Genomic DNA, 26,798 nt, shown 5'->3' on the forward strand with positions numbered 1-26,798 from the left:
ACTAAAATTTAATATTTAAAATACTTGAAATAAATGATGAAAAAAATTGAATTTAGTAATTAAGATACTCCAATTAAATAATAAAAAGTCACATCTAGTAGTTAAAATACTCAAGTTCAATAATTAAAAATTAAAGATTAGTATTTAAAATACTCGTGATCAATATTGAAATATTTTAATTTAGTGTTTAAAATACTTTAATTTAATAATTATAAGTTTTTATTTACTACTTAAAACACTAAAGTATAATAATTGAAAATTTTCATTCAGTATTTGAACGACTTAAGTTCAGTAATTAAAAATTTATATTTAGTAATTAAAATACTGAAATTTAATAATTAAATCTTCTTATTTAGTATATGAAATGATCAATTCAATAATTAATTATTTATATTTAGTATTTAAATTTAATCCGTATGGATGCTTCTTCGGATTCCTCTGCGCTGTTGTAGTTATGACTGAAAAGCATTCCAAAAATCTACTCACAAGTATTTACCTCAAGAGTACTTGTACTCTTCTACTAGGATATTATCCTGTTGGGAGTAGTTGACAGAGTGACTTTTTCACTCCTTTGAACGGAACTTATTACTTCTATTCTAACTGTCCAACTAGGAAAATGTTGCAGCGCTCTTCTGCGCCTAGCGGTGACTCCTGGTACTAATTTTTTCTTTCGCACTCTGCGTTTGCACACTTTGTTATTTTCACTCGCCTTATTTTTTCTCTATCTCTTTATTCATTTAAATTTATTTATTTTTTTTTTACACGCATTATATTTTTTTGCGTTTACTTTTTTTCTTTTAATAATTTTTTTTTTTTATATATGAAAATATCGTGACTCGTCACACCATGATAAAAAATTCCTTAAGTTGAGAAAAAAATATTCTCGAACTGGAAAAAAAATCACTTGGGCTGAGAAATTTTATTACTTAGTTTAAAACTTTTTTTTTGTTTTAGTTCGAGAACTTTTTTTGTTGACTTAATACAAAAAATGTCTTTAGCCAAGAATAAAGATTCTTGACTTGAGAACAAAATATTCTCAAACTGAAAAAAAAAATCACTTAAGATGAGAAATTTTTTACTAAGTTTAAAATTTTTTTTGTTTTAGTTCAAGAACTTTTTTATTTGACTCAATACGAAAAATGTCTTTAGCTAAGAATAAAGTTTCTTGACTTGAGAAAATATATTCTCGAACTTGGAAAAAAATTGCTTGGTCAAAGAAAGATTTTTCTTGGCTTACGTAATTGCTTTCTTGAATATAGAAATATGTCAACTTAATTCAAGAAATAATTGCTTGTTACAAGTAACTCATGTATCTAGTAATATATTACTAGATCGAAGCAATAGTTGCTAAAAATAAGAAATATTATACTTCAATTTAGGAAAAATTTCTTGTTTTAAGTATTCACAGAAATAAGTAAAAAAAATACTTGAAAAAATTTTTTTTTTCTCTCAGTGTTGAAGTTCATACGAAACTTACTTTTCAACTAAATCTCTTAGGTCAGTGAGTAGCGAGTTACACTTTCGAGCGCAAGGTCCACGGTTCAAATCCTGCACACGCCCGAATTTTTTATTTTTTTTATTTTTATAGCAATAATTATGTACATGTATAATTGAATATAGTTATACATAATTATATTTAATTATATAGGGCCATTTTTTATATATAATTTTTTTACCCGGATGGGCATGAACAGACATGAACATACCTGATCAGACCTGAACATGCCTGATCCGGCCTGGTCAGGCATGGTCATTTTTCATGTCTGATTATTTTTTCCCGGGTATTCAATATGCACCGAGTATACACTAAATAAACCCCTAATTTACACTGACACTAAGTATATATCGAGCTTACACTAAGTTTACACGGTGAACACGGATCCGCTAGGGGCAGCAAGATCTCAAAAAAATAGTGTTCTGATCGATTTTAAGAGCTTGGCATTGAAATGGGAATAACTAGAAAACAATGCCGAATTTGAAAAAAATTTATCAATGATAATTTGTAGAAAATAAAATTGTCTACAAAAATGATTTCATGACATTTTATAATAAGTATGATAGTTTTGCCGGAAAAGTAAAAAGATCTCAAAATTTACTCTTACTTGACTTCGAGCTCCAATAACTTTTGAACAGATGGATTTGTCGAAAAATGATAAGAGACTTTTTTTGTAGAGCGTTAAATTCCCTACAAAAATATATGCTGGGCTTATTCGTACAATGAGCCATTTCCGAGGTGAAAAATTCCAAACTAAAAAAGTTTTTTTTTCCATGTTATTTAAACGTAAAATCGAAATTTACGATGAGCGACCTTTCAAAATTGATATTAAGAGCTCCCGTTTCCACAGGCTTCTTTTTTTATAACTAGGAAGATATTTCACTGCGGGTTTTGAAAAAAAAAATAGTCGATTTTTTTGAACCGGTCTAATATATATATAAAGATATAACAGGGCTATGCTGCTACTCTGGTCGTCCTTTATCAAGGGCACCACTGGAAGTGATAACGGCCTCCCAGAGCCGGATCTTAGATCATCAGGGTCGTTGTAAATTAATTAATTGTAAGAGAGAGGAGAGGAAGGATAATTTATAATAATTTCAATACACTATTTATTTGACCTTTTAACTTTTTATTTATTTAATGAACCTTTTTCCTTATAAACCTTTTTAACCTTTATAAACCTTATAACCTATAGACAAACAAATTGTCAATTACCTTTGACGACCTTATAAACCTTATACCTTATAAACCTTATAACCTTATAAACCTTATAACCTTATAACCTTATACATTTGCCTTATAACTACCGTCAACTACCTTTGACGATTTCCTAGACTTTAACTAAGCCAACTACCTTTGGCATTTATTTTAAAACAATATAAAATCGTCGTACCTGACGAACCTTAATTAACAATAATTTTTTTTTTTAAATTGATCCCCTGGATCTATACACGCGCACACTCACACTAGTCCCCTGGACTTACTTCCACACACACTGATTTTAAATAATATCAAAATGGCGTCCGGCTATCACTTTCCCGTCACGACTTTATAATAACCCAGAGAGGAAAGTACCACGGGCCCAGGCTTGGCCCAGACTTGGCCCAACTTTGTAGAACCTTGGGCCAGGCTTGTAAGCCAGTCTTGGCCCAGCCTTGGTAGAAGCCTGGAATGATAATCTCGGGCCAAGCCTGGTTGCCAGACCTGGCCCATGCTTGGTTACCAGACCTGGCCCATGCTTGGTTGCCAGACCTGGCCCAGGCTTCCAGGAAACAAATAAATTTAATTAAAAAAAATTTATTATTATTAACCTCGTAGAATTCATGATCATTAACGTTTTAATTATCTAAGGGAGGAAAATGATGTGAAAAAAACTCGGTGGAAATTCTGCTGGACTCTGGGCGCGAACTGCCGTCCTTCTGATTACTGGGTCCGAACGGTAGCTACTGGACGAACCTACTAACGTTGAACTGGTACATTTATATGATCTACTTATATAAACCATAGGTATATCCAAACTTGGGTAATCCTACCTTGGCCCAAGCCTGGCTTGCCATTGGATGGCCAAGGCTAGGTTACCCAGTCTTGGCCCAAGTCCGGGTAATCATTGTAACGGCCAAGGCTAGGTTACCCAGTCCTGGCCCAAGCCTGGCTTGCCATTGGATGGCCAAGGCTAGGTTACCCAGTCTTGGCCCAAGTCTGGCTTGCCATTGGATAGCCAAGGCTAGGTTACCCAGTCTTGGCCCAAGTCCGGGTAATCATTGTAACGGCCAAGGCTAGGTTACCCAGTCCTGGCCCAAGTCTGGCTTGCTATTGGATAGCCAAGGCTAGGTTACCCAGTCCTGGCCCAAGCCTGGGCCAATATAGGTGTGCCAAAGCTAGGTTCCCCAGTGCTGGGCCAAGTAGGGGCCCGTTGTTCAACTCTGGCAGCTCCTGTATGGGAAATTAATTACTTTTAGAATAAGAAAATTTATTTATTAATTTATTTTTAATTGACTTAATCACTTTTACTTTTATTTCCCTTTTTATTTAGTACTTATCTGTATCAACAATAAATTTACATCAGAGATCTCAATACCGCGTTTACCCGATACTTCAAAGTATGCGTTACTGACTACTTTTGACGACGTTTGACTTTCGACTCTTTTCTTTTCGGACATTTGTTTCTCTTTTATTGTTATTATTTTTATTACAGTAAATTATCAATTAATATTATTTAATAACTTTATTTATTAATTAATTAAATTTCATCTCAGATTTTTCGCGTCTGTTTACTTTATCTTATTTCTTCATCAGTCTCTTTATAAATTTAAATTATTTATTCCGATTAATTTTATTTGATTAATTTACTTAATTTTATTTAACAATTATAATTAACGCGGACTCAACCACGAAATTTCTGGCTTGTGTTATCACACAATAGGCCTAGAATTTTCTACGATGCAATAATTCCGGCAATGGCCTGGAATCATGAAAGACGCCCTGGATCCGGCTAAAGGGACTGGATCCGGTTAGACAACGTCTGGCTTAAATTAATTTTGACACAATTATAACTAATTAATTTATGACGGGCCTAGACGCGGATTACCCGAAGAACGACTAATTATTTGTATAGAATTAAATTAATATTCTGGCTTGGGCCTAGAACAATTAGTTTGATTAATACCTGTTGTTAATTTTGATGTTTTATCCGTCTCGTCGTGTTGGGATCCTTCGTCTCTCGTCTCGTCAGGTTCCTTTGTTCTCGTCTCTCGGTTCTGTTTCACCTCTTACTCGTTCTCTTCTTCACCTGAGTTAGTGCAGCGTCTCAATCCTTCGGTGGTCTGTCCGGTTGTGTTCCGGTCTCAATTTTTCTCATCAACAAGTTTTCTCATCACTGTGTACCCACTCGACCACATTCGGCAACTTCCGGAAATCTGGAAACTCCTACTTACAACTAGGGGGGGATTGACGGACGAGCCCCTACATTTACCACTCCTGGTGACAAGTCGCGCTCTACCCCGGATAACCCTGGAGTAGTTATAGTTCTTATCGACGGCGCGTATAATAGGTAATCGTGGTAATCTAAACGCGGAAAATTCAAACTTTCCCTGTTATAAAGAAATTATTATAATTTTTCCCAATTGGGTTCTGTGTGGGACCTGAGTAGGAAATCTCAACGTGGAAATAAAAAAATTATCGTAATTTTTCCCAATTGGGTTCTGTGTGGGACCTGAGTGGGAAAACCCGACGTTAAAATAATAAATACACTATTTATACTCGCGCGATCACATACGTGGGTCAGCGCAGTGGATAACATCAAAGACTTTGAATCGGAAGGATGCAGGTTCGAGCCCAACAGTCACCGGGATTTATTCATCAATTTAAATCATGTACACTTCTTCTAAATAATGCTCCTAGTACATTAGATTACAATTCGGATTTGATTAAAATTATCTTTCTTTTTTTGCATTTTAATATTTTTTCTAACAGGGATGCCCTAATGGGATCTCTTGGGGATTTCCCAATTGGGACCCAATAGGTCTTACCTAAAAATTTCTAGTCGGGTGTGGACACGATAGCGTCTAAAATTTCAAATGAATTTGAATGGAACTTAACATACTTGTTTTTGGGTGAAAATCTAGTTCAAGTTCGGAGATGAGCTAAATCGGTCGGTTAGATCAAACGTTATGGGTGTTTAAAGTTTTTCAAATTAAAACAACAAAAACATCATTTTTCGTCAATTTCTCTCCAAATAACTTTTGAATGAAAAGCGATAGCTTATTTCTGTTAAATTTATTTAAAAGCTCATGTAATTGGGTTAAATTTTCGCTATTTAACTCACCATTTCGATAATTGTTTCAAATAGATTCATTCTTTTAAAAATTTTTAAACAAATTAAACGACAATTTTTTTACGGTTTCAACTCTCAATATTTTTTGGATGATACTTTGCAAGTTAATTTTATTGATTGCATCTTATAGCTAATGAGAAAAGCTTCAAATCACACTACTATGAATTTATCTAAATGAAACTTGGCACACACATCGTTCAAGTTAATACTTAAATTTGAAAAATTTATTTCAACTATTATATGACTTAAACTTTATGTCATGAATTTTCAATGGTGCCTACTATTATTAAAACTTTTAGCGGTTCGATAATTAATACATTACGAGAAATCTACTTCCATTTCGGCTGTCGAATGGCCTTTTTTTTTAAATATCATTGAAAGAATTGAGCCTATTAATTTAAAAATGTTGTAAGTTCAAGAACTTAATAAAACGCGTGGATTGGAGCAAAAAACATCGTGATCACTTAATTCGTTCGAAGGGTATTTTCGATCAAATCCTAAATCTAGGCAGCTCTAGAACTCAATAAAACACGTCGATTGCCACATTGAACGTCGAAATCGGTTAATTACCCGGGAAAAAAAGTTCTTATATGATCATATATAAATCATATAAAAGTGACTCATATAAAATCATATAAAGTTTTATAATGAAATTGGTCCTATAAAAACTTAAGTAGTTAAACAGGGGGGCTTTGAGGTCAGGAATCAAAACAGTGCCCTACTTTACCGACATATATATATATATATCCCCATCCTCGAATCTATATAATTCAGGTCCCATAAACCAACAGTATCATAATATTGGCTTCTTCAATCCGGAAGAAAACTCAAAAAAATTCATGGATGATGATTAAGGAAGCTTCATTAGCGTCGGCGAATTCGAAGAGCTTGTGAATTTATCATTATTATCATCATCATCATCATCATCATTATCATCATCATCATCATCTTCATCATCATCATCTTCATCATCATCATCTTCATCATCATCATATAAAAGTTTCCAAGATAAAGTTTTGAGCGAATATCTATAAATTTTTCAATAATTTATGTAAGATTCTTTAAAATAATAAATACATATATAAACGGTCTGCTATTGCATAAACAAGAGGCGGAAGTTTTCAAAAATATCTTAAATCTTTTAAGTTGGTGATAAACAAAATTAGAATAAAATTTATAAAATTTTTCTAAGGTAAAGTTTTAAGTAAATAGAAGTTTTCAAAAGGGTGTTGAAAAGAGTAAATCTGAGAGATTAAAACATTTATGAATAAATGTAAATTTTTTGTAGTGAGATTAAATAATTTTTACAAAATATTTGTAACTCTTGTGCAGCTGAAAAAATCTATTAACAGATAAACGAATTTAAATTACAGCTATGCAGTTTATGAAAAACATTTTTGAGCAAATACGTATATATTTTTTTTTTTTTTTAATTTAGTTAAGATCCTTTAAAATAATAAATCCATACATAAAGGTTTGCTATTGCATAATGTATTATACAGATTGCATAAACAGGTGGCAGAAGTTTACGAGAATATCTTAATTCTTTTAAGGTTGCGATAAACAAAATTAGCATAAATCATATAAATTTTTTCCAAGAAAAAGTTTTAAGCAAATACGTATGTATTTTTTCAAAAACTTATATGAGATCCTTTAAAATAATAAATACACACATAAAGGTTTGCTAATGCATAATGTATTTTACAGATTGCATAAACAGGTGACAGAAGTTTTCAAAAATATCTTAATCCTTGTAATAAACCACCCACCAATTTGTGCGTAGAAAATTCGAGAACATTCTCGAATGTTCGACCTCCCACCAAATCCCTTTCCCAATCCCGCATGAAACGGTAAAATTTGAAAATATATAGTAAAAAGTCCTTATTTATCCGCTAAGTCCCAAAATCTATTTTTATCGATAAGCGAAAACAGACCCCCAAATAGAACCTGCATTATCATGATCAGGTTCCAGTCAAAATTTGCATTATCAAGGTTGAGCCTCAACCAAGTCGACATTATCGTGATCAAGCCCCCACCAAATCGAAATTATCATCAATAAGAAACACATCCCAAAATATCGATAGAATAAATCTACATTACCATAAATAATGAAAAAAGGCCTCAAATATCGATAAAATAAATCTACATTATCATCATCAACGCGAAAGGCCCCAAATATCGATGAAAACAAATCTACATTACCATCATCAGGCCCAAATATCGATAAAACAAATCTACATTGCCGACACTAGGTACTTACCCTAGGTCGGTAAAGTAGGTCACTGTTTCGATTCCTGGCCCCAAAGACCCCCTGTCTAACTACTAACTTATATGACTTTATAAAATCTTATATAATCATATAAAGTTATATATACCCAGTAAAAAATGATTTTACCTAATCATTTATACAATAACATATATATGATTAGATCTCAAAATTGGCAGGATCTGATGATATATAATTATATATAATCATGCATGAACAAAAAAAAAAAAAAAAAAAACATCTATCGGTTAATTACTATTTTGCCAAATGGTCACCCATCCAACTAATTTTCTGCCTCAATGCTGCTCAACTTTGATGATCACTTGATTGCCGTCTGCTTCTCTAGTCTGCTTTACCCTTATAAGTATATAACAATCTATAGCATTACTTAAATCAAATGATCAAATTGATACATCCTACATCAATAATGCACCAAATATGATCAAATTTTAACACATTTATGTTTTATATAAAATCATAAGTTTCTTTAAGATAACCTGCTTATGAGACCATAGAAATTTATATACAAGAATCATAAAACTATATAAACTTTTATACAATCATATATGATTTTGTATAACCGTATTAAACTCTTTTGTAATCATACAAATTTATTTATAACTTCATATAAAATCACATAACTTTTTATTAACTATCTGAACTCTTAGAAGAATTTTATAAGGTTATATAAAACTTTGTTTTTTAAAGTTATATATAACTTTATAGACAATCACATCAATTGTTATAAAATTCTTATAAGATCATATTAATCCTTATAAGAATTTTATAAGATTATGTAAGCTTTCATATAATCTTATATAAGCACATATGCTTATATATGATTCTGTAAGAACTTTTTCTCGGGTTTATATAAAATCACATCTATTTTTATAAAATCCTTATAAAACTATATAAATTCTTATAAGATTTTTATAAAATCATATGAACTTTTATATAATTATATGTAAGCATATAAAACTTTATCTAGTATTTTTATAAAGTTATATATAACTTTCTATAAAGTCATATCAATTTTTATAAAGTCCTCACGAGAGTATATTAATTCGTATAAGAACTTTATAAGATCATATAAGCTTTTATGTAATCATATATAATTTTTATATATTTCTTATATGATCATATATAAATTGTATATGAACATATATGTTTATATATGATCATATAAAATCTTTTTTTCCCGGGTAGGTCAAAAGATATCAACGTCGATAAATTAAAAAATTAACAATTGACTTGATTTTTCCGAAATAACTCAGAATGTAATGTACCAAATGGTCCAAAACTCATGCCAGCTCTTCATTACTATGGTCTCTTTCGATCACCACATAATGTTATGCAACACGTTCTTTACTCTCTAAATCTGAAACAGTAATTTTTCACGGTTTCACAGTTATAAGTATACCAAGTGGTATACTTATAACCGTGAAACAGTGTATATACACTACTTTTCAGTGGTTTTCACTGTTTCAGATTTAGAGAGTAGTTTAAATGATATTATCAAAAAAAAAAATCGGTCTGTCAGTTGACCCTGCGGGCCAGCCCCAAAACTTCCCGCTGTTTTCGAGCTCGTTGAGCTCGAAAACATTATTGTGAATACATTTTCGAGCTCGCAAATACTTTTGTATGCCATTGTTTTGTAAAAAACCATTTTTTAGCATTTCTTTCTCCCACGATATCTCGCGAACGAATTAACCGATTTTGATGATTGAGGCGGCAATCGACGTGTTTTATCAAGTTTTACAGCTGATCAAATTTTGAAATCGATTTATCGAGTCGTTTTTGAGAAATTTCGAAAAAACCAAAAGAAAATTTTTTTTTGAATTCTTTCGTCAACGGTTTCTCTTGAACGAATGAACCGATTTTGATGGTTGAGGTGGCATTCGACGCGGCTTATAGAGTTTTAGAGCTGATTAGATTTTGGAATAAATCCATCAAGCAAATTAAAAGTTATCCAAATAAAACATTTTCGAAAAAATTTTATTTTTGAAATATCTCTAAACGCACCTTACCGATTAAGTTCAAATTTTTACGGCCTCAAGACATTAACAAGCCGCGTCGAATGACACCTCAACGATCAAAATCGGTTCATCCGTTCAAGAGTTATGAATATTTACATACATACATACGTACGTACGTACGTACGTACGTACGTACACACATACATACACTCGGACATCATCGTGAAATTAGTCAGGATAGCTTCCTAGGACCTCGAAACGTCGACATCTGATGGAAATTCGATTTTCGTAAATCGGACCGAAACCAATAACTTCCCGAATTTTTGAAAATTTACAATTTTCTTAGCGGGAAGTTAAAAAAAAAAAAAATTGAAAAACCACCGTTTTTAACATTTTTCTCAGATATTTTATATATTAATTTTCTGCTGTGAGTAAAAACTTATTTTAATCCTTATTTTGATCTTTTACCTTGCTTTTGCTTGAATACATTTACTTTGTTCAACATAATCGTAAATAAAAATTAAAACAACGCTTCAACGATTCTTCAATTTTCAAACTTTAACATAAAATGTAACTTGTTTGAGCTTGAAAAGCTCATAAAAACAATTGCATTCAAGGGGTTTTTCGAGCTTGAAAATGTATTCACAACAATTTGAGCTGATTCTACTCCTGATAATAAAAACTCCACAATAAACAGATTCTCTGAAAAAGTCACGCCGAGTATACGTTCAAAATTAATGACATATTGCATAGATCATTATTTTTTTAGAAAAGAGAAAAAAAAATGGCAATCACTAGAAACACCAAGTAACTGGGATGTTAAAGAGTTGAAATAAAAATCTGAGCAACGATAGACCGTGTGGGCCAGCTCCAAAACTTCCCGCTGTTCTCGAGATCAAGGAGCTTGAAAACATTGTTGTGAATCCATTTTCGAGTTTGAAAATACTCTTACGCTCGATTGTTTTTTTATGAACTTCTCAAGCTCAAAAAAGTTACTTTTTATATGATAATTTGAAAATTCAAAAATCGAAAATAATTAATGAACAAGCGTTTTCTAATTTTTCATCCACGATTATGTTCAATAAAATAAATGTATTCAAGCAGAAATGAATTTAAGTAATTAAAATACTATCTCTAAACATGAATTAGTGAAAATAAGTAAATATTCACTAATTCCAAGTGGAAGCAAAACCACTAATTCACAAAAAGTGGTTCCGTTGGCTCTCAGAATTAGTGAATATTCATTTATTTCACTTATTCTTGTTTAGAGAGTAACGATTTAAATAAGATTTGACTCAGATCAGAGCGGTAACAAAAAATATCCGAGAAAAATGTTGAAAATGGTGTTTTTTTCGATTTGTTTGTTAACAATATTATTTAAACTGGAAAAAGAGTGCATGAAATTATATAGTGATTGATAGATACCATAAATACGAATAGTTCGTATAGTTTTTGGACCATTTAGTAAATTATATTCTGAGTTATCCGGGAAAAACGAAGTAAATTGTTATTTTTTTTTATTTTGACGCCGATATCTTTTGAAGTAATCAACTGATTTTGGCATTTAATGTGACAATTGATGCGTTTTATTAAGTTCTAGAGTTGACTAGATTTAGAAAATGATCAGATGAGTCACTTCAATGATAATTGAAAAAAAACGTTTTCCACCATTTCTTTCGCGAAAGATATCTCTTGAACGAGTCAACCAATTGAGATGGTCAATCAAATCTAATCGTCTCTAGAGCTCGACGAATTTTGGAAATAATTAATCAAGTCATTATTGAGACATTTCGAAGAAACTAAAAAAAAACATTTTTTTTTTGTTCTTATGTGCCTCGAAGTCTATTTAATTGATTGATATAAAATTCACAGGGAAATTGATGGCTGACGAACTCTTCCGATTGCCGCCAAAACGGTTTAAATCGGTTGATTAGTTAAAAAGTTATAGAGAGTTTACACATACACACATATACACACATCCGGGCATCATCTTGAAAATAGTCAGAATAGCATCTTAAGACCTTAAAACGTCGACATCTGATGAAAACTCGATTTTTGAAAATCGTGTTGAATAAAATACCCCCAAATTTTTAAAAAATCGTCAAATTTCATAGCAATAAATAAAAAAAAAAGTACCCACTTTACCCCACTACACGAAATTTCAGTGTCAGTATTTTTTTGTGAAATATGTAATTTTAAAAAAATTAGGTATCCATTTGGCCTCACTCTAAAAAATCGATTTGTCATTTACTCTTTAATTCATTGATCTCTAATTTAATGCTTCACCTGATCAGTATGCAATTTTTTACTTTTAAAAAATATAAGTTTGAAAATATAACCTATTAAACAATATGTACATTTACATTTGGAATTCCTTCAAAGAGAATGATATGAAATTGAAAAATACCGAGAAAATACTATCCGATTTGATTCCATCCAAGTACAACGACTGAGCAGAGTGTGTAGTTGAACAGTATTGATACAAAGTACTTTATATATATACATATATATATACATATATATATATATATATATATATATATATATATATATATATATATATATATATATATATGTGTATATATATATATATATTTATAGTGTGTAAGGTACTCACCGTCTGTCTATACTACGTAACAGTAGCTATCTCTCTCGGAAGTGAACTTGCATGAAGCATACGTAAGTCCGTATGTGACGGTAAATTGAATTTCACCGGATTGAAGTGTAGTGGTATGAAAGAGATAAGTATTCGTATATATTGAGAATCTAAAACAGACAGATAACTTTTATTCGTGAATGAAATAAAAAAAAAAGTTTTAAATCAAAATGAAATGAAATGCACGAGTAAAAGTGAAAAAGTGAAGAAGTAAAGGAGTGCAACAGAGGAATACGTAAAAAAACGTATAGAATTTATAACGAAATAGAGGAAAGTAGAAGTAGGAATTACAAAAGAAAAAAAAGAAAAGATAAAAATGTAACAAGAAGAGTGAATATGAAGAATAAAACTTGAAAATTCGTAGGACGCGTGTATCCTGAAATATATATGACTTAAATCTCGTTGTCCGAATTCTTTACATCTTTTGTCACGTTCATTCACAGGCCACGTATCATTGAAGAATATCAGATTGGTGATTTATCAGAGTTACTTGTTCTTTATTTAAATTTTTATATGGAATACTAGCATATCAAAGTTAAAAAAAAAATAATCATAAATCATAAATTCTCCATATTCGTGCATACTTCATAATTTATACTGCTATTAAATCTATCCTAATTCTAATTGCCAACAAATAAAACCCCACACTTTCTAATTTACATTTGACTTGCTATAAATTACAATAGAGAACACCTCCTCTAATGTTGTTATTTTATGTCTTTAAACACTTGCATGAAATTGAATTGTTTATAAACCTTTCATGCGACACATCTCTACTGACAATATATTTCAAGTTCTTATAGACTGAGTTCCACAAGTATTACACAACTGAATAGTACAAGTACTGAGATATAATACTATGAGTAAGATCCTATAGTTTTACCTCAAACCAAAAACTGGAGCTCTGGGATAGGGAGGTAAGGATAGAGAGGAATCTTCCCATCCAAACCGAGGAGATAAAAAGAAAGACAAAGATTGGGGTGGAGGAAGAAGTAGAAATAGAGGTATAGGGAGACTGAGAGGATAAGGGAAATAGAATAGTGGCTGTAGTGGTTGGTATATTGTAGATGTAGGGAATTGCGTTGGTAGAATGAACGAAAGACGTGGAATGACACGAACAGAGTGCGGCAATTTCGTGCAATACCACTGGCATACCGGACGTTCCAGCGCCGCGTAGCTTAGCATTTTCTAGCTACCAGACTTCAGCATGTTCTATGTACCATCCAGAAACGTTGAATTTCAGTACATGTTGTATGTAATGTGTTAAAACTACGATACAAAATACTGTTAGGTATTTTATATATATATATATATATATATATAGATTTCAGTTTTTGGTACAAAAGTGAAAAGAGCAAAAGGAATTTACGGTCGTTGAAACGATAAGGGTAAGGGGATTGGTGAAGGCCGAAAAATAAAAAAAGGAGTTAAAGGGATCGGAAGAAGGAAAAAGGGAGGTACAAAAGCATGAGTTTCGACTTCTTCGCGTATTTCAGACATTTTAAGAGCTCTAGAGTATATATGACGGATCTAGAGATCGAGGCGTTGGCCTTTTCTTGTTCATATCATAATTATTATTATTATTTATTTATTAGGTAGATTTCTTTAGAAATCGGACTATTGCAATGAGTCTCATGATCGAATTATCAAAGAATTTTGCCACCATAAATCACATTTTACCTAGTAGAGTCAAAAGAACCATCCACTCAAAAGTTTATATATGTATGTATGGATATATATTTGGGTGGGTCAAAAAAATCAATTATTTCTTTTTTTACAAGTGACACGGAAAAATGGGTTGCTAGACGACTGAGAAAAATTCTCACCAAATATGAGCTCTTAATTTCAATAGGAAGATGGCGCTCATCGCAGTTTTTTATTTTTTTCTCAATCCAATAGAAAAAAATTCATACCTCATTATTAATTGATTGTACAGAAAAATATTATGTAAGAATTTTGTAGGAAATTTAATGCTCTACAAAAAAGGCACCGTATATTTTTTCCGTAAACCTCACCGATTAAATGATATTGAAGATTTAAGTTTGATTATTTTAAGACAAATTTCATTTTTGTTTATGAATTTTATAACTCGACAATAAATGACTATTATAAAATGCACAATACAAATTTTTGTAGGAAATTAACTGCTCTATAAAAATAGTGTCTTATGTTTTGGCGATTAAATTAAGTCTTCAAAAGATATTCATCATCAAACTTTCATGTGTACTGATTTGAAGAGTTTTTGATTAGACATTCGAAAAATATTAATTTAATTTATGTTTTGAGAAAATTTACACGAATTTTAATTTTTATCAACTGAGAAACTTCAAAATATTTTTAAGTTTTCTGTTATGTGTAAGTATCTTTGTCTACATTAAAAAAAAAAAATTTTACATTATTTATCGCTTAGTTAATTATTTATTAATCGACAAAGCAAAGTTTTCATTATAAATATATTATGATATGTTTTAGTTTTAGAGAAAAACAAAGTCCAATTAGTTATAAAAAAATTATTTATTTCAATTTTCAGCTAAGTTATTAATTTTCAAACAATATTTGTTGTAAGTAGGGTAATTTTTTCGATGCTCTTTAACAACTTGCAATAAGAAATAAAATACAAAACAAAAATTCTCTAGAGAAGAAGTTTTCCCTAGGACAATATCCAGCTATAGCGGAAAAATTTTGAAAGCCGTCTTGAAGACTTTTGTAATGGGTGCACTTATTATATTAGTTTAGGTTGTGGTCCCAATATAATAAGTGTCCCACACATATGCAAAACTTGAGGCGTTCTGCGAGCCTGTCTGACTGTCTCAATATCTCCAGGTGAGGGTAAGCCCCGTACTGGACCACACAGTATTAAAATATGAAGAGAGAATTCTTATACCTAACTTGTCAGGAAGGTTGCGATAAATTAGTTTAATATACCAAATTTAAATATAAAACAGTGGCATTTATTGAAACGAAGCCGCTTTACAGATACTTGATGAGATGAACAATAACCAAAATGACTGATGACACTGACTCGAATAATTTAACAAAACTGACTCGACTAATTTTATAAATAACGACAATGTGACTCTACTGACTCTAATTTAGTAAACGACTCCAATCATAAAATATTATTTCACAAAACGAATAGTTAACCCGACAATAACCAAACGAGTTTACTTACTCCAACAATCTCCAACCTTAACCAGTCCTTCTTATTCCACCGATCCTTTTCCTCCAAGACCAAAACCATAACCAGTCCTTCCTTCCAAGTCCAACAAACCATTCCAATCCTTTCCAATCAACCAGGTCCAATTCACAATAAATATTATATAAATAACCGTTTTAATAAACTTAATAAAGGAATAAGCTTCCACGAGCCGTGGGCTTATATGCTCTTGGCCCATTTTAATGATGACTAGCAGCACGTGTAGTAGTAGTAGTAGTAGTAGTAGTAGTAGTAGTAGATAGAAATTTGTGGAAACCAAGATGTTAGGGGTAGTTGTAGCAAGGCACGTCCGTCCACGGCGGTTACTGCGAGCTAAGAGACCGATCGCTCGTCGTCTCTGGCCCTCGTACCTCTCCACTCAGGTTGGCCAACCCCTAAAACCAAAAGTCGGGACTCGACCGTAGCGACCCCGGCACTTCAGTGACTGTATTTTCTTCAGTTGCTGACAGTTGTTGAAGAAGGAAGGCGGATCTTTTGGCGCGAGTCGAAATTTAATTTAAAATGTAATGTGGAAGGATTCCACCCCGTTACACTTTATCGAAAAAAAACAACATAATCGTAATTTCTAATAATTAAAAATGAAATGTTTAGAATTATAGAAAAAAAATTTTGAAAATAGAAGTCAAACAATAAAAATATTAATGACAAAAAATGAAATTTGTATGAAATTCATAAATTGAATTGAAATTTTTCGATTATCTAATCAAAAACTCTTAAAATCAGTACACATGAACGTTTGAAGATGAATATCTTTTGAAGGCTTAATTTAATCGCCAAAACATAAGACACTATTTTTATAGAGCAGTTAATGTCCTACAAAAACTTGTATTGCGCATTTTATAACAGTCATTTGTTGTCGAGTATAAAATTCATAAACAAAAATTAAATTTGTCTTAAAATAATCAAACTTAAATCTTCAATATCATTCAAATGGTGAGGTTTTCGGAAAAAATATACGGTGCCTTTTTTGTAGAGCATTAAATTTCCCACAAAATTCTACATAACATTTTTCTGTACAATCAATTAATAATTAGGTATGAATTTTTTTCTTTGGACTGAGAAAAAAATAAAAAACTGCGATGAGCGCCATCTTCCTATTGGAATTAAGAGCTCATATTTGGTGAGAATTTTTTTAAGGTGTCTAGCAAACCATTTTTCCGTGTCACTCGTAAAAAAAAAGTAGTTGATTTTTTTCACCCACCCTTTGCCGAGGTATAAAATTCCAAAATTAAAATTTTTTTTTTCCCATGTTATTCAAATGGAAAATAGAAAATCGTGAATCGCCACCTTTAAATATTAATATTAAGGTCTCATATTTTAACAGTGTCTTTGCCTAGAGATACTCTGTCGATTTTTTAATGTTCTTCAAGAAAAAAAAAAAAAGACGATTTTTTGAGACACTCTAATATATATATTAGGGTGCTTTATTTCGGAGCTAGATTTTTTTTTCAAGTGCATGTGGAAAAAACCATAGTTCAACACAAAAAAAAATTTTCGTGCATGAAAAAAAATTCTATGTCGATTACGAACCTAGCTCATCGAAAAATTCGATTTTCCCATTTAAATAACACGGGAAAAATTTTTTTTTTAGCTTTAAGTATTGTTAACTCATTAAACAAATTAATAGATCAAATAGACTAATACATATTTTTGTAGGAAATTGAACGCTCTACAAAAAAGGTCTCTTATCATTTTTCGATAAATCCATTTGTTCAAAAGTTATTAGAGCTCGAAGTAAAGTTGGAGATCTTTTTACTATTCCGGCGAAACTATCAGACTTATCACAAAATGTTATAGGATCTTTATTGTCGACAATTTTATTCTCTACAAATTATTTTTCGTAAAGTTTTTTCAAATTCCGCATCGTTTTTTAGTTATTTCCATTTTAATTTCAAGCTCTTAAAAAAGTGGTTCTGATCGATTTCAAGAGCTCGACATTAAAATGGAAATAAATGGAAATGGAAATCAAATGGAATGTACTTAGGATTGGAATTAAGAGCTCAAACTTGGCAGGAATTTTTGTTTCAGCATAAAAAACAATATTTTGCTTGATGAGCAACGAAAAAAATACTTTTGCCGGAAACGAAGCACCCTAATATATATATATATATATATATATATATATATATATATATATATATATATATATATATATATATATATATATATATATATATATATATATATATATATATATATATATATATATATATATATTATAACAAAAAAACTAGACGCTAATTTCTGCGCTATAACTTCGTTCTCTGCCTTTAGCCTCCAGTCTGAATACGAATAGGGCGCCAGGTAATTTTTAATCACTGGAATCACCAAACCAGTAAAAACTAAAATTTTGGATAATTTTTGATCTGTGGAATTATCACTAAAACCACGCATAAACAAAACTAAAACTAAAACTTAACAAAATGCTCAGAACTTATTAGCAAAACAAAACGGAGACTGGAAAACTCAAAACAGAGTTACGGTATGCCATGGTGTCGCTCAGTGTGTAGGTTTATGAAGAGAGGGAGTGGTCCGGGTTACATCATTCCCAAAGTCATGTAGATTCATTTTGAATTTGCAACTTTTGTTTAACAACAATAATCTCAAAACTGTATTTAACAATAAATAAAATACGGTAGCTCAGTACAAATAATATTTTTCTCTATAACGAATGCTGAATGTAATAAAATTAATCTTAACAGAAAGTAAATTGACGTCTAAACGACACGTATCGATATTTTATAAATAAATTAATTAATTAACTAGAACTAAATGATAATCAGATAATATTAGGTAAACTAGAACAACAATTATAGATTCGATACTCTAGAACATTCTCTTTAGCAAAATCGTAAAACTAACGTACATGGGTCTCATTTCGATGTTAATTAGACACTAATTGGTTCAACAATCAAACATATTTCTTATAATTCTTTTATAAAATAATATTAACAATGGAACATGATCGTGACTCTAAAAATGTAACACTATTCTCATAATTTTCTCAGATATTAAATCTTTTCTTTAATAAAAAAAAACAGGAGCATAATACCTCAAGACTATGACTCGAACTCGATTAATTATTTATAATAATTAGTTCATACCTGATGTCTGGTGAATAAATATCAAGTAACGTCTTACACTGTTTTTAAAATAATACTTCTGTAGCAATAATCTTAATCTGTAGCTTTCCACAATGCCTTGAACTGTAGCGCCATTACTGCACACGTCTACTCGCTTCAAGCGACTAGAGTCGAATGCTCACGTCCGTACTCCTCGAAGGTCTCCCTTCGACTCCTTTCTCTCAATTCTCAATTCTAAAACCCCAAACTCAATCCTATCGTTATCAATAGCTGACCTCTATATTCTAAATTCTTAAATCCAACCCAATCTTTACTATAACGGTAACTGGAGGCTCAAGTCCTTACCAAACGTACTCACTAAACCCATTCTGAGTATGGATATCCTTGGCAGTTGCTCTCCTGGAACAGACTTCAGCTGGGATCATAAAACTTATAAACTAAGTGACCTATGACTTCCTCAGCGGTACAAGTGGTCATGACTTGTCATCTGAGGCCTGTCAGACTAATAATTTAAAAATGACCAAACGGCTTCCACAACAGCAACGGTCACAAAATTACTGTTGAGGCCTGCCAAACCAAAACTCCAAAACTGATCCCATTCTGCATCCGTCAAATTCCTTATATACTGGAGCACTAGCATCTCAGCTAGACCTCTGCAATCAACTAAGAAGTCTCAGAGGATTAGAACTAGGTTCTATCATCAGATGATACCGGGTGACTAATTTAAGTCCCGCTCCACGGTAACACTGACTCGTCCACATACTCAAAATACTAAAAATCCAAAACTCAAACAATCATTTTCCCAAACTTTAATCTCAAATCATATCCTATAATAATTTCCCATAATTCTGATTCTAATTCTTATTTTCTTTATCCCAAAAATCCATAACTGTAGCCAAACGTTACTCCATATTTAATTCTTAAACTATAACTTAATCAAAAATCTGTATAAAAATCATAAATTACTGTAAACTAAATTATAAGTCTTGAGTTACCATGCTCGTAAATACAATAAAATTCGTTGGTGTTTGTGACGTTTACATTGATTTGACCCCCATACGAAAAATAACGTCACAATATATATATATATATATATATATATATATATATATATATATATATATATATATATATATATATATATTGTAACATGAGGAAAATTCGACATCGACCCGTGGTTTGAAAATTATTTGAAATAATAAATAATTATCCGGTGAGCAAATTTTAGTGACCTCTAGCATCGAAAATTCCGACTTTGACCGAGCAAACGATCCAACGCATGGATTGAAACGAGAGATCCGGGACAGACGCCGAACTGAACGGCCACGTTATATATTTATTTGAACAATTCGACGTCGACCAATTTCGATCCCGAGGATTGAACAACGCGATTTACGACTAAAACGACCAATCCGAGTTTGGATCAACGACTAGTTAAATTAATTGATCACGACAATTAATTTCGACCGACAATAACCGACTCAGTGAACAAGTGAACAAGCCGAAGTCTCGGCCCGAAACTGAACAACGTGTTCTAGTGAATTTAGTAGTGAACAAGTGAACCGCGTTCGTGTAATAATTATTAATTAATAATTAATTACGCGTAATAATTATTTGATCGTGTAATTTAAACGTTACCGAAATAAAATATTATTTTATATTTTATTTTATTTCTTCGAGCAATTCTGGGAACTACGGCTTATCCGTGTCTCATTCGCAATAGCAGTCTTGTCACCTCGCCGTGTAAGAATACTCTGACGTCACTCGTCAAGTATTTCTTTAATACTTCCGCTGTATGTGTGTCTCCGGACAATAAAATTATATTATTTTAATTTCGTAAATCGACTGTGTTTCTCCGAGCAATGAACTAATTGTGTTTTCGATCAACTACGATTTTTTTTATAATATTGTTTATATCGAGTCAAGCCGACAACGGCATTTATATTTTTTTTGTAACCGATAACTTTTTTTGTGATACCGATCAATTTATTATTTTGTGTTCAATATACGACTAATTATTTTGTGTTAATTCTGATTAATTATTTATCGTAATCTTAAGTGCCTGACCTTTCCCCGATCCGCCACCCTGAGTCGACATTTTTGATAATTGTTTATTTGGTGATTATTACATCACCTGGCGCCCAACTTAATTAATTTTGAACAAGGTTGCCAAAAATCGTAAGTGTATTCGGACTTCACTCCGGTAGATCCCCGGTGGTGAAAAACCCGTTACAATATATATATATATATTAGGGTGGCTCATTTGAAACGACTATTTTTTTTTTTTTGGTCCATTGACGGAATATTGTTCTAGACATAAAAAAAAAATTTTCCACAACATTTGAGCCCTTAATTATAATTTTAAAAACTCGCTAATTGAATTTGAAATTTTCCCATTCATTAAGCATGTAAAGTGGAGGTTTTTTTTTAAAATTATCTATAGCTCTGCTGCATTTCACGTTTTTTTACTGTCCATAGGCAGAAATTGTAGGCAAACCTTTATACTTCAAAAGTTCCTACAGTAAAATTTATGTGACACGAACGGGGTCAGCGTTAAAAAATGTAAAAGTCGATTTTTATCGATTTTTGCGTATTTTTTGAGTTTTTCGTAGAAAATATTGTAGTTACCGAAAAAAAGTCAATGACAAAATTGTAGGAAATCAAATTTGCTACAAAAAAGGTCCTGTAAGCCAAGGCTGTAAAATCTGTTGTTTCTGAAATAAATTGAATTATACATATGAAAATTCAAGATATCTTTGCAGTATATGGTTTGTTAAATTAATAATTTAATTTTCATTTATTAAATGTTTTTTTTGAACATCATATTACTTTTTCATGAAAATATCACTTAAAAAAAATTTATCTATATGGGGCATTCCACGCCAAATCGGACGGTTTCAAAAATTGATTTTTCCGATTTTCTTCGATTTTTGGTATTTTTTAGTACCTCTCAAAAGAGGCTTCCCGGTAAATTTTGAGATCTTTTTGATTAATGGTTCAAAAAATATCGAATTTTCAAAAAAAACCGCTCTTTTTATGGTTTTTTGATCATAACTTTCGTAATAATGGTCGAAATTCAATGTTTTTTTATTCAAAATTTTCGTTTTGAGTTGGCCTTTTCAGACAAAAATGCATAACAAATATACAAAATGTTTTTGATCGAGATTTTTGAATTTTAAGTTTTCAACCGTGTTCCAAAATTTTATATAATTATTCGAAAAAGCGACGAAGCTATAATCACTAACATAATTGCCTGCCTGGTCAGGATTTGGCAATCTTCTATGGTGTTTTTCCATATTATATGGCCTTCGCTAAGTGATATTTTAGTTGAGTCATATTCTATGATGAATAAAGATTAAATTTCAATGATAAAAAATATTAATTTATTTAAAACCGTAAGATGGACGGAGGAGTGAAAGGGTTCACCTATCATGGGAAATTGCCTGCCTCGTCAGGATTTGGCAATCTTCTATGGTGTTTTTCCATATTATATGGCCTTCGCTAAGTGATATTTTAGTTGAGTCATATTCTATGATGAATAAAGATTAAATTTCAATGATAAAAAATATTAATTTTCATTGGCTTATTCTAGGCTATATTCACTAAGGAGTCCTCTAGTTCATAAAACAATCGTTAATGTAAAATTTTCGAAAGAACACGGAAATAATTAAAAACGTTTGTGATACAGTTTTGTCGCTTTTCGTTTTTAAAAAAGGGTGTATCCTTCGATTTTCTTGAGAATTTCCTATCTTAAACTTCTATCCATTCTGCAACTTTTAAGCCCGGTCCAGTAGTGGGCCTTCCATAATTACTATTTTTTTTCGATTTTTCGAAATTAAAAAAAAATTTTTTTTTTGCTATAAATTATTATCAGTACCGATTTTTGACATTGTACACTTGTTTTTCTAGAATATTATAAATTGATTCCGATATTTTTTCGTTCTGAGTAGGGATTTAAAAGCAGTAAGTAAAAGTTAATGTTATTTATAAGCTGTTATAATAAATACTTTTATTTTTTAAAAAGCAACTATTTCGAAGCAAAAGAAACATTAGATTTGCTATACAATACAGCTAAAATCATTACAGGAGCTCCAAAATTTCATATAATTATTCGGAAAAGCGACAAAACTGTATCACAAACGTTTTTAATTATTTCCGTGTTCTTTCGAAAATTTTACATTAACGATTGTTTTATGAACTAGAGGACTCCTTAGTGAATATAGCTTCGTCGCTTTTTCGAATAATTATATAAAATTTTGGAACACGGTTGAAAACTTAAAATTCAAAAATCTCGATCAAAAACATTTTGTATATTTGTTATGCATTTTTGTCTGAAAAGGCCAACTCAAAACGAAAATTTTGAATAAAAAAACATTGAATTTCGACCATTATTACGAAAGTTATGATCAAAAAACCATAAAAAGAGCGGTTTTTTTTGAAAATTCGATATTTTTTGAATCATTAATCAAAAAGATCTCAAAATTTACCGGGAAGCCTCTTTTGAGGGGTACTAAAAAATACCAAAAATCGAAGAAAATCGGAAAAATCAATTTTTGAAACCGTCCGATTTGGCGTGGAATGCCCCATGTAGATAAACTTTTTTTAAGTTATATTTTCATGAAAAAGTAATATGATGTTCAAAAAAAACATTTAATAAATGAAAATTAAATTATTTATTTAACAAACCATATACTGCAGATATCTTGAATTTTCATACGTATAATTCAATTTATTTCAGAAACAACAGATTTTACAGCCTTGGCTTACAGGACCTTTTTTGTAGCAAATTTGATTTCCTACAATTTTGTCATTGACTTTTTTTCGGTAACTACAATATTTTCTACGAAAAACTCAAAAAATACGCAAAAATCGATAAAAATCGACTTTTACATTTTTTAACTCTGACCCCGTTCCTGTCACATAAATTTTACTGTAGGAACTTTTGAAGTATGAAGGTTTGCCTACAATTTCTGCCTGTGGACTGTAACCGTGCAACAGCGATTTTGAGACGTGAGAGTGAGGCTCTCTCGCTTCTATTTGTCCTCTCTCTCTCTCTCTCGTATAATTTTCTCGTTTGCGAGTTCGGCTGAGTCTCAGCGCTAGTCTTAGCGCAGCAGGTGAGCGATTTTCGGTCACTGCGCATAATTAGGTGGGGTCAACACGAGGTGTTGACCCGAGACAATTAATCAAGAGACGACACTTGAACTCTAGACTGCAAACCGATCAGTCGTTTCTTTTACTTTTATTTTGCAAAAGTATTTACTTGTGCTCCAGTGCTACTACTGTTTAGTCGCTTTTCTTTTCTCTCACCGTGTGCCTTAATTATTCCTTTGAAAATCTTGTCCAGTGAGTTAAACATTGTGTTCGCGTGGTTAATTAAACCAAGTGTCGCTGTGCCAGATATCCAAAATTCCAAGGAGGAAGTTTGCTGCGTGGATCGATCCCTCACCAACCAAGTGGACCACCCGGGGACTAGAAGCATGGAGCGTAGGCCGATTCCTACAGTAAGTCCAGTCAATTGCTCGCATCTATATATATATAAATAATCTATGATAATTCTGTATAATGCCTCTCTTTTCAACGCGGTAATTTCCTCATTTAATTTTCTCATTTTCCACGATACTTATTCCCGCGTCGATCGCCCGATGAATTTCTTTGAATAAAATTGGCAATAATTACGCATATATATATATAATTGTATAACTAAGGGGAAAATTTATATGTAAAGGGTTGGTTAAATAAAATACAATAGTTCATATTATTTGAGCATTATTTAATAAACTATCACCAGAGCCCTTTAGAGTTAAGTTATTTTCAGCCGCGTGTCCGGCTCAGGACGAGCCGACTCACCCCGAGAATTCGAAGTTCCCGAGTTTCAGAACCAACGATAATCCAACGAAATCGCGAATTAAATTAACTAATAACAAAGACCGGGAATAATAACTTAACAGTGGTTCTTGGCTACATGGACACGCAGTAGCCAGGGCCCACCGTTATATTTGGCGCCCAACTCGTGTTCCTCGTCCTGAAAATTTTTTAGATCTGGTGATAGTAGATAATTTATAATTATAACAATTTATAATTATAAAAATCACAAATAAATTTTGAATTTTTCTTGTACCACCCTATTACCGTTGAAGAGAGAAATTTTATACAACCAAAAATTGTGTTTTATTGCATTGGTTGCCCAAAAATTTAATTATGTTATAAACTTAAATTTTAATAATAAAATAATAACTGGGAGAAATAAAATTTTAAGTATAAAGCGCGCGAGAAAAAAATCGATAAATTCCTGTAGCGCCGGTTAGACAAAGCGATACTCACCGGCTTACGCATCGGTCGCACGCGTCATCAGTAAACAAATAATAAACACCGGTAGAGAAAATAAAATAAAATAAAATAAAATAAAATGAAATAAAACAAAATAAAGTAAAATAAAATAAAATGAAGTATTAGAGTAAATAAAAGTTTCTTTGGTGACAGTGTCAGTCAAAATAAAATCTTTACCAAAAAAAAAAAAAAAATTTTCGCTGGAAATAATTTTCAAAATAAAATCTTAAATAAATAAATCAGTACTTATCTAGTTTATACTGGTTTAGAATAAACCATTCTTTCGAGTAACCGGTAATTTGAATTTATTCGGTATATGAGTCACCATAAATAAATTACTTTAGTAAAATAAATTAAAATTAGGAATTACCGGTCAAGTGCAGTCGTTAAGATATTTGTTTTCGGAAGTTTATTCTAAAAGAATAATTAGATTTAGTATAAAATAAATAATTAAAATAAAGACAATACTGTCATCGTAGTATTGATAATAATTATCCAAGTAATCGGATAAACGTTCTCCGGAAGTTAATTCCGGTAAAATAATAATTTTTCTTGAGAACAAATAAAACTAAAGCTGTCATTTAGGGATTAAATATAGTCATCGGTTTAGATAAAATAAAATTTTAATCCGGAAATAAAGATTATCCGTGTATATATTAATAATTGTGCTTCGTCTATATTTGTTTAAATTTAAGTCTATTTGGGCTCGTAAGCTGATAATAGCCATCGAGTAAAATAAATAATTAAGAATTAAGTTGTTTTGAAAATGAGTAATACGCGACCACTGACGCGCCAAAATTCTAAACAACAAAGTAGGCAGGATAGCGGGGAGGTAATATTTGACGGGGTTGGTTCATCGAACCAGAGTAACCAATCCAGGGTAGTACACTCACCACCTTCGAGTACTACCGTTTCGTCTGTGAACTCGACAATGTCGGTTCCCCCTCCCTCGGTACCAAATATACCAAGCCTGGTGGTCACTGCAGGTACGCCACTACAGAACAGACCACCAGTTAGGCGTAGTTTAGGAAATAATTTAGCGACGGTACCAAGTACCACGTCAATGGTCACCACGATGACCACAACTATCGTTACAACCACACCGAGTACGGTAACAACTACATCAGTTACAACAATAAATACACCGATAACAACTACTACCGCATCGGGGTTAGTCAGAACGAATAATTCACCGGCAATTAATTCGAATGCGCAAATAAACCAAAGAATAAATAATAATAATTCACAAGCGTCTGTGGACGGGGTATTTGTTGAAAACCCCCCACCGGTACATTTACCACAGATTCAGCCTAATGCGGGATTCGTTTCTTATCCTGGCACCGCTCCAGTTTCCGCACAAGCTGAACAAGGGGTTTCTCAAACAGCGATAACTCAACTTATGAGTTGCATCCAAAATTTGACCCTTGCTTTAAACTCGCAGC

At 31.7% G+C, this 26,798-nt stretch overlaps 1 protein-coding gene across 3 annotated transcripts in view; it reads right to left on the reverse strand.

Annotated features, from left to right (window-relative positions):
* Positions 1-26,798, reverse strand: part of LOC130672897 (lachesin) — a 670,825-nt gene that overhangs the window by 247,478 nt on the left and 396,549 nt on the right. For 2 of the 3 annotated variants that reach the window (XM_057477670.1, XM_057477671.1), the window contains one exon: positions 12,688-12,836. The exons of the other annotated variant lie outside the window; for it this stretch is intronic. The gene's annotated coding sequence lies outside the window, so the exon portion shown is untranslated. The remainder of the gene's footprint in view (positions 1-12,687; positions 12,837-26,798) is intronic. 3 annotated transcript variants of the gene reach the window in all.

Source organism: Microplitis mediator, chromosome 8, assembly GCF_029852145.1.
Source record: "Microplitis mediator isolate UGA2020A chromosome 8, iyMicMedi2.1, whole genome shotgun sequence".
NCBI lineage: Eukaryota > Metazoa > Arthropoda > Insecta > Hymenoptera > Braconidae > Microplitis > Microplitis mediator.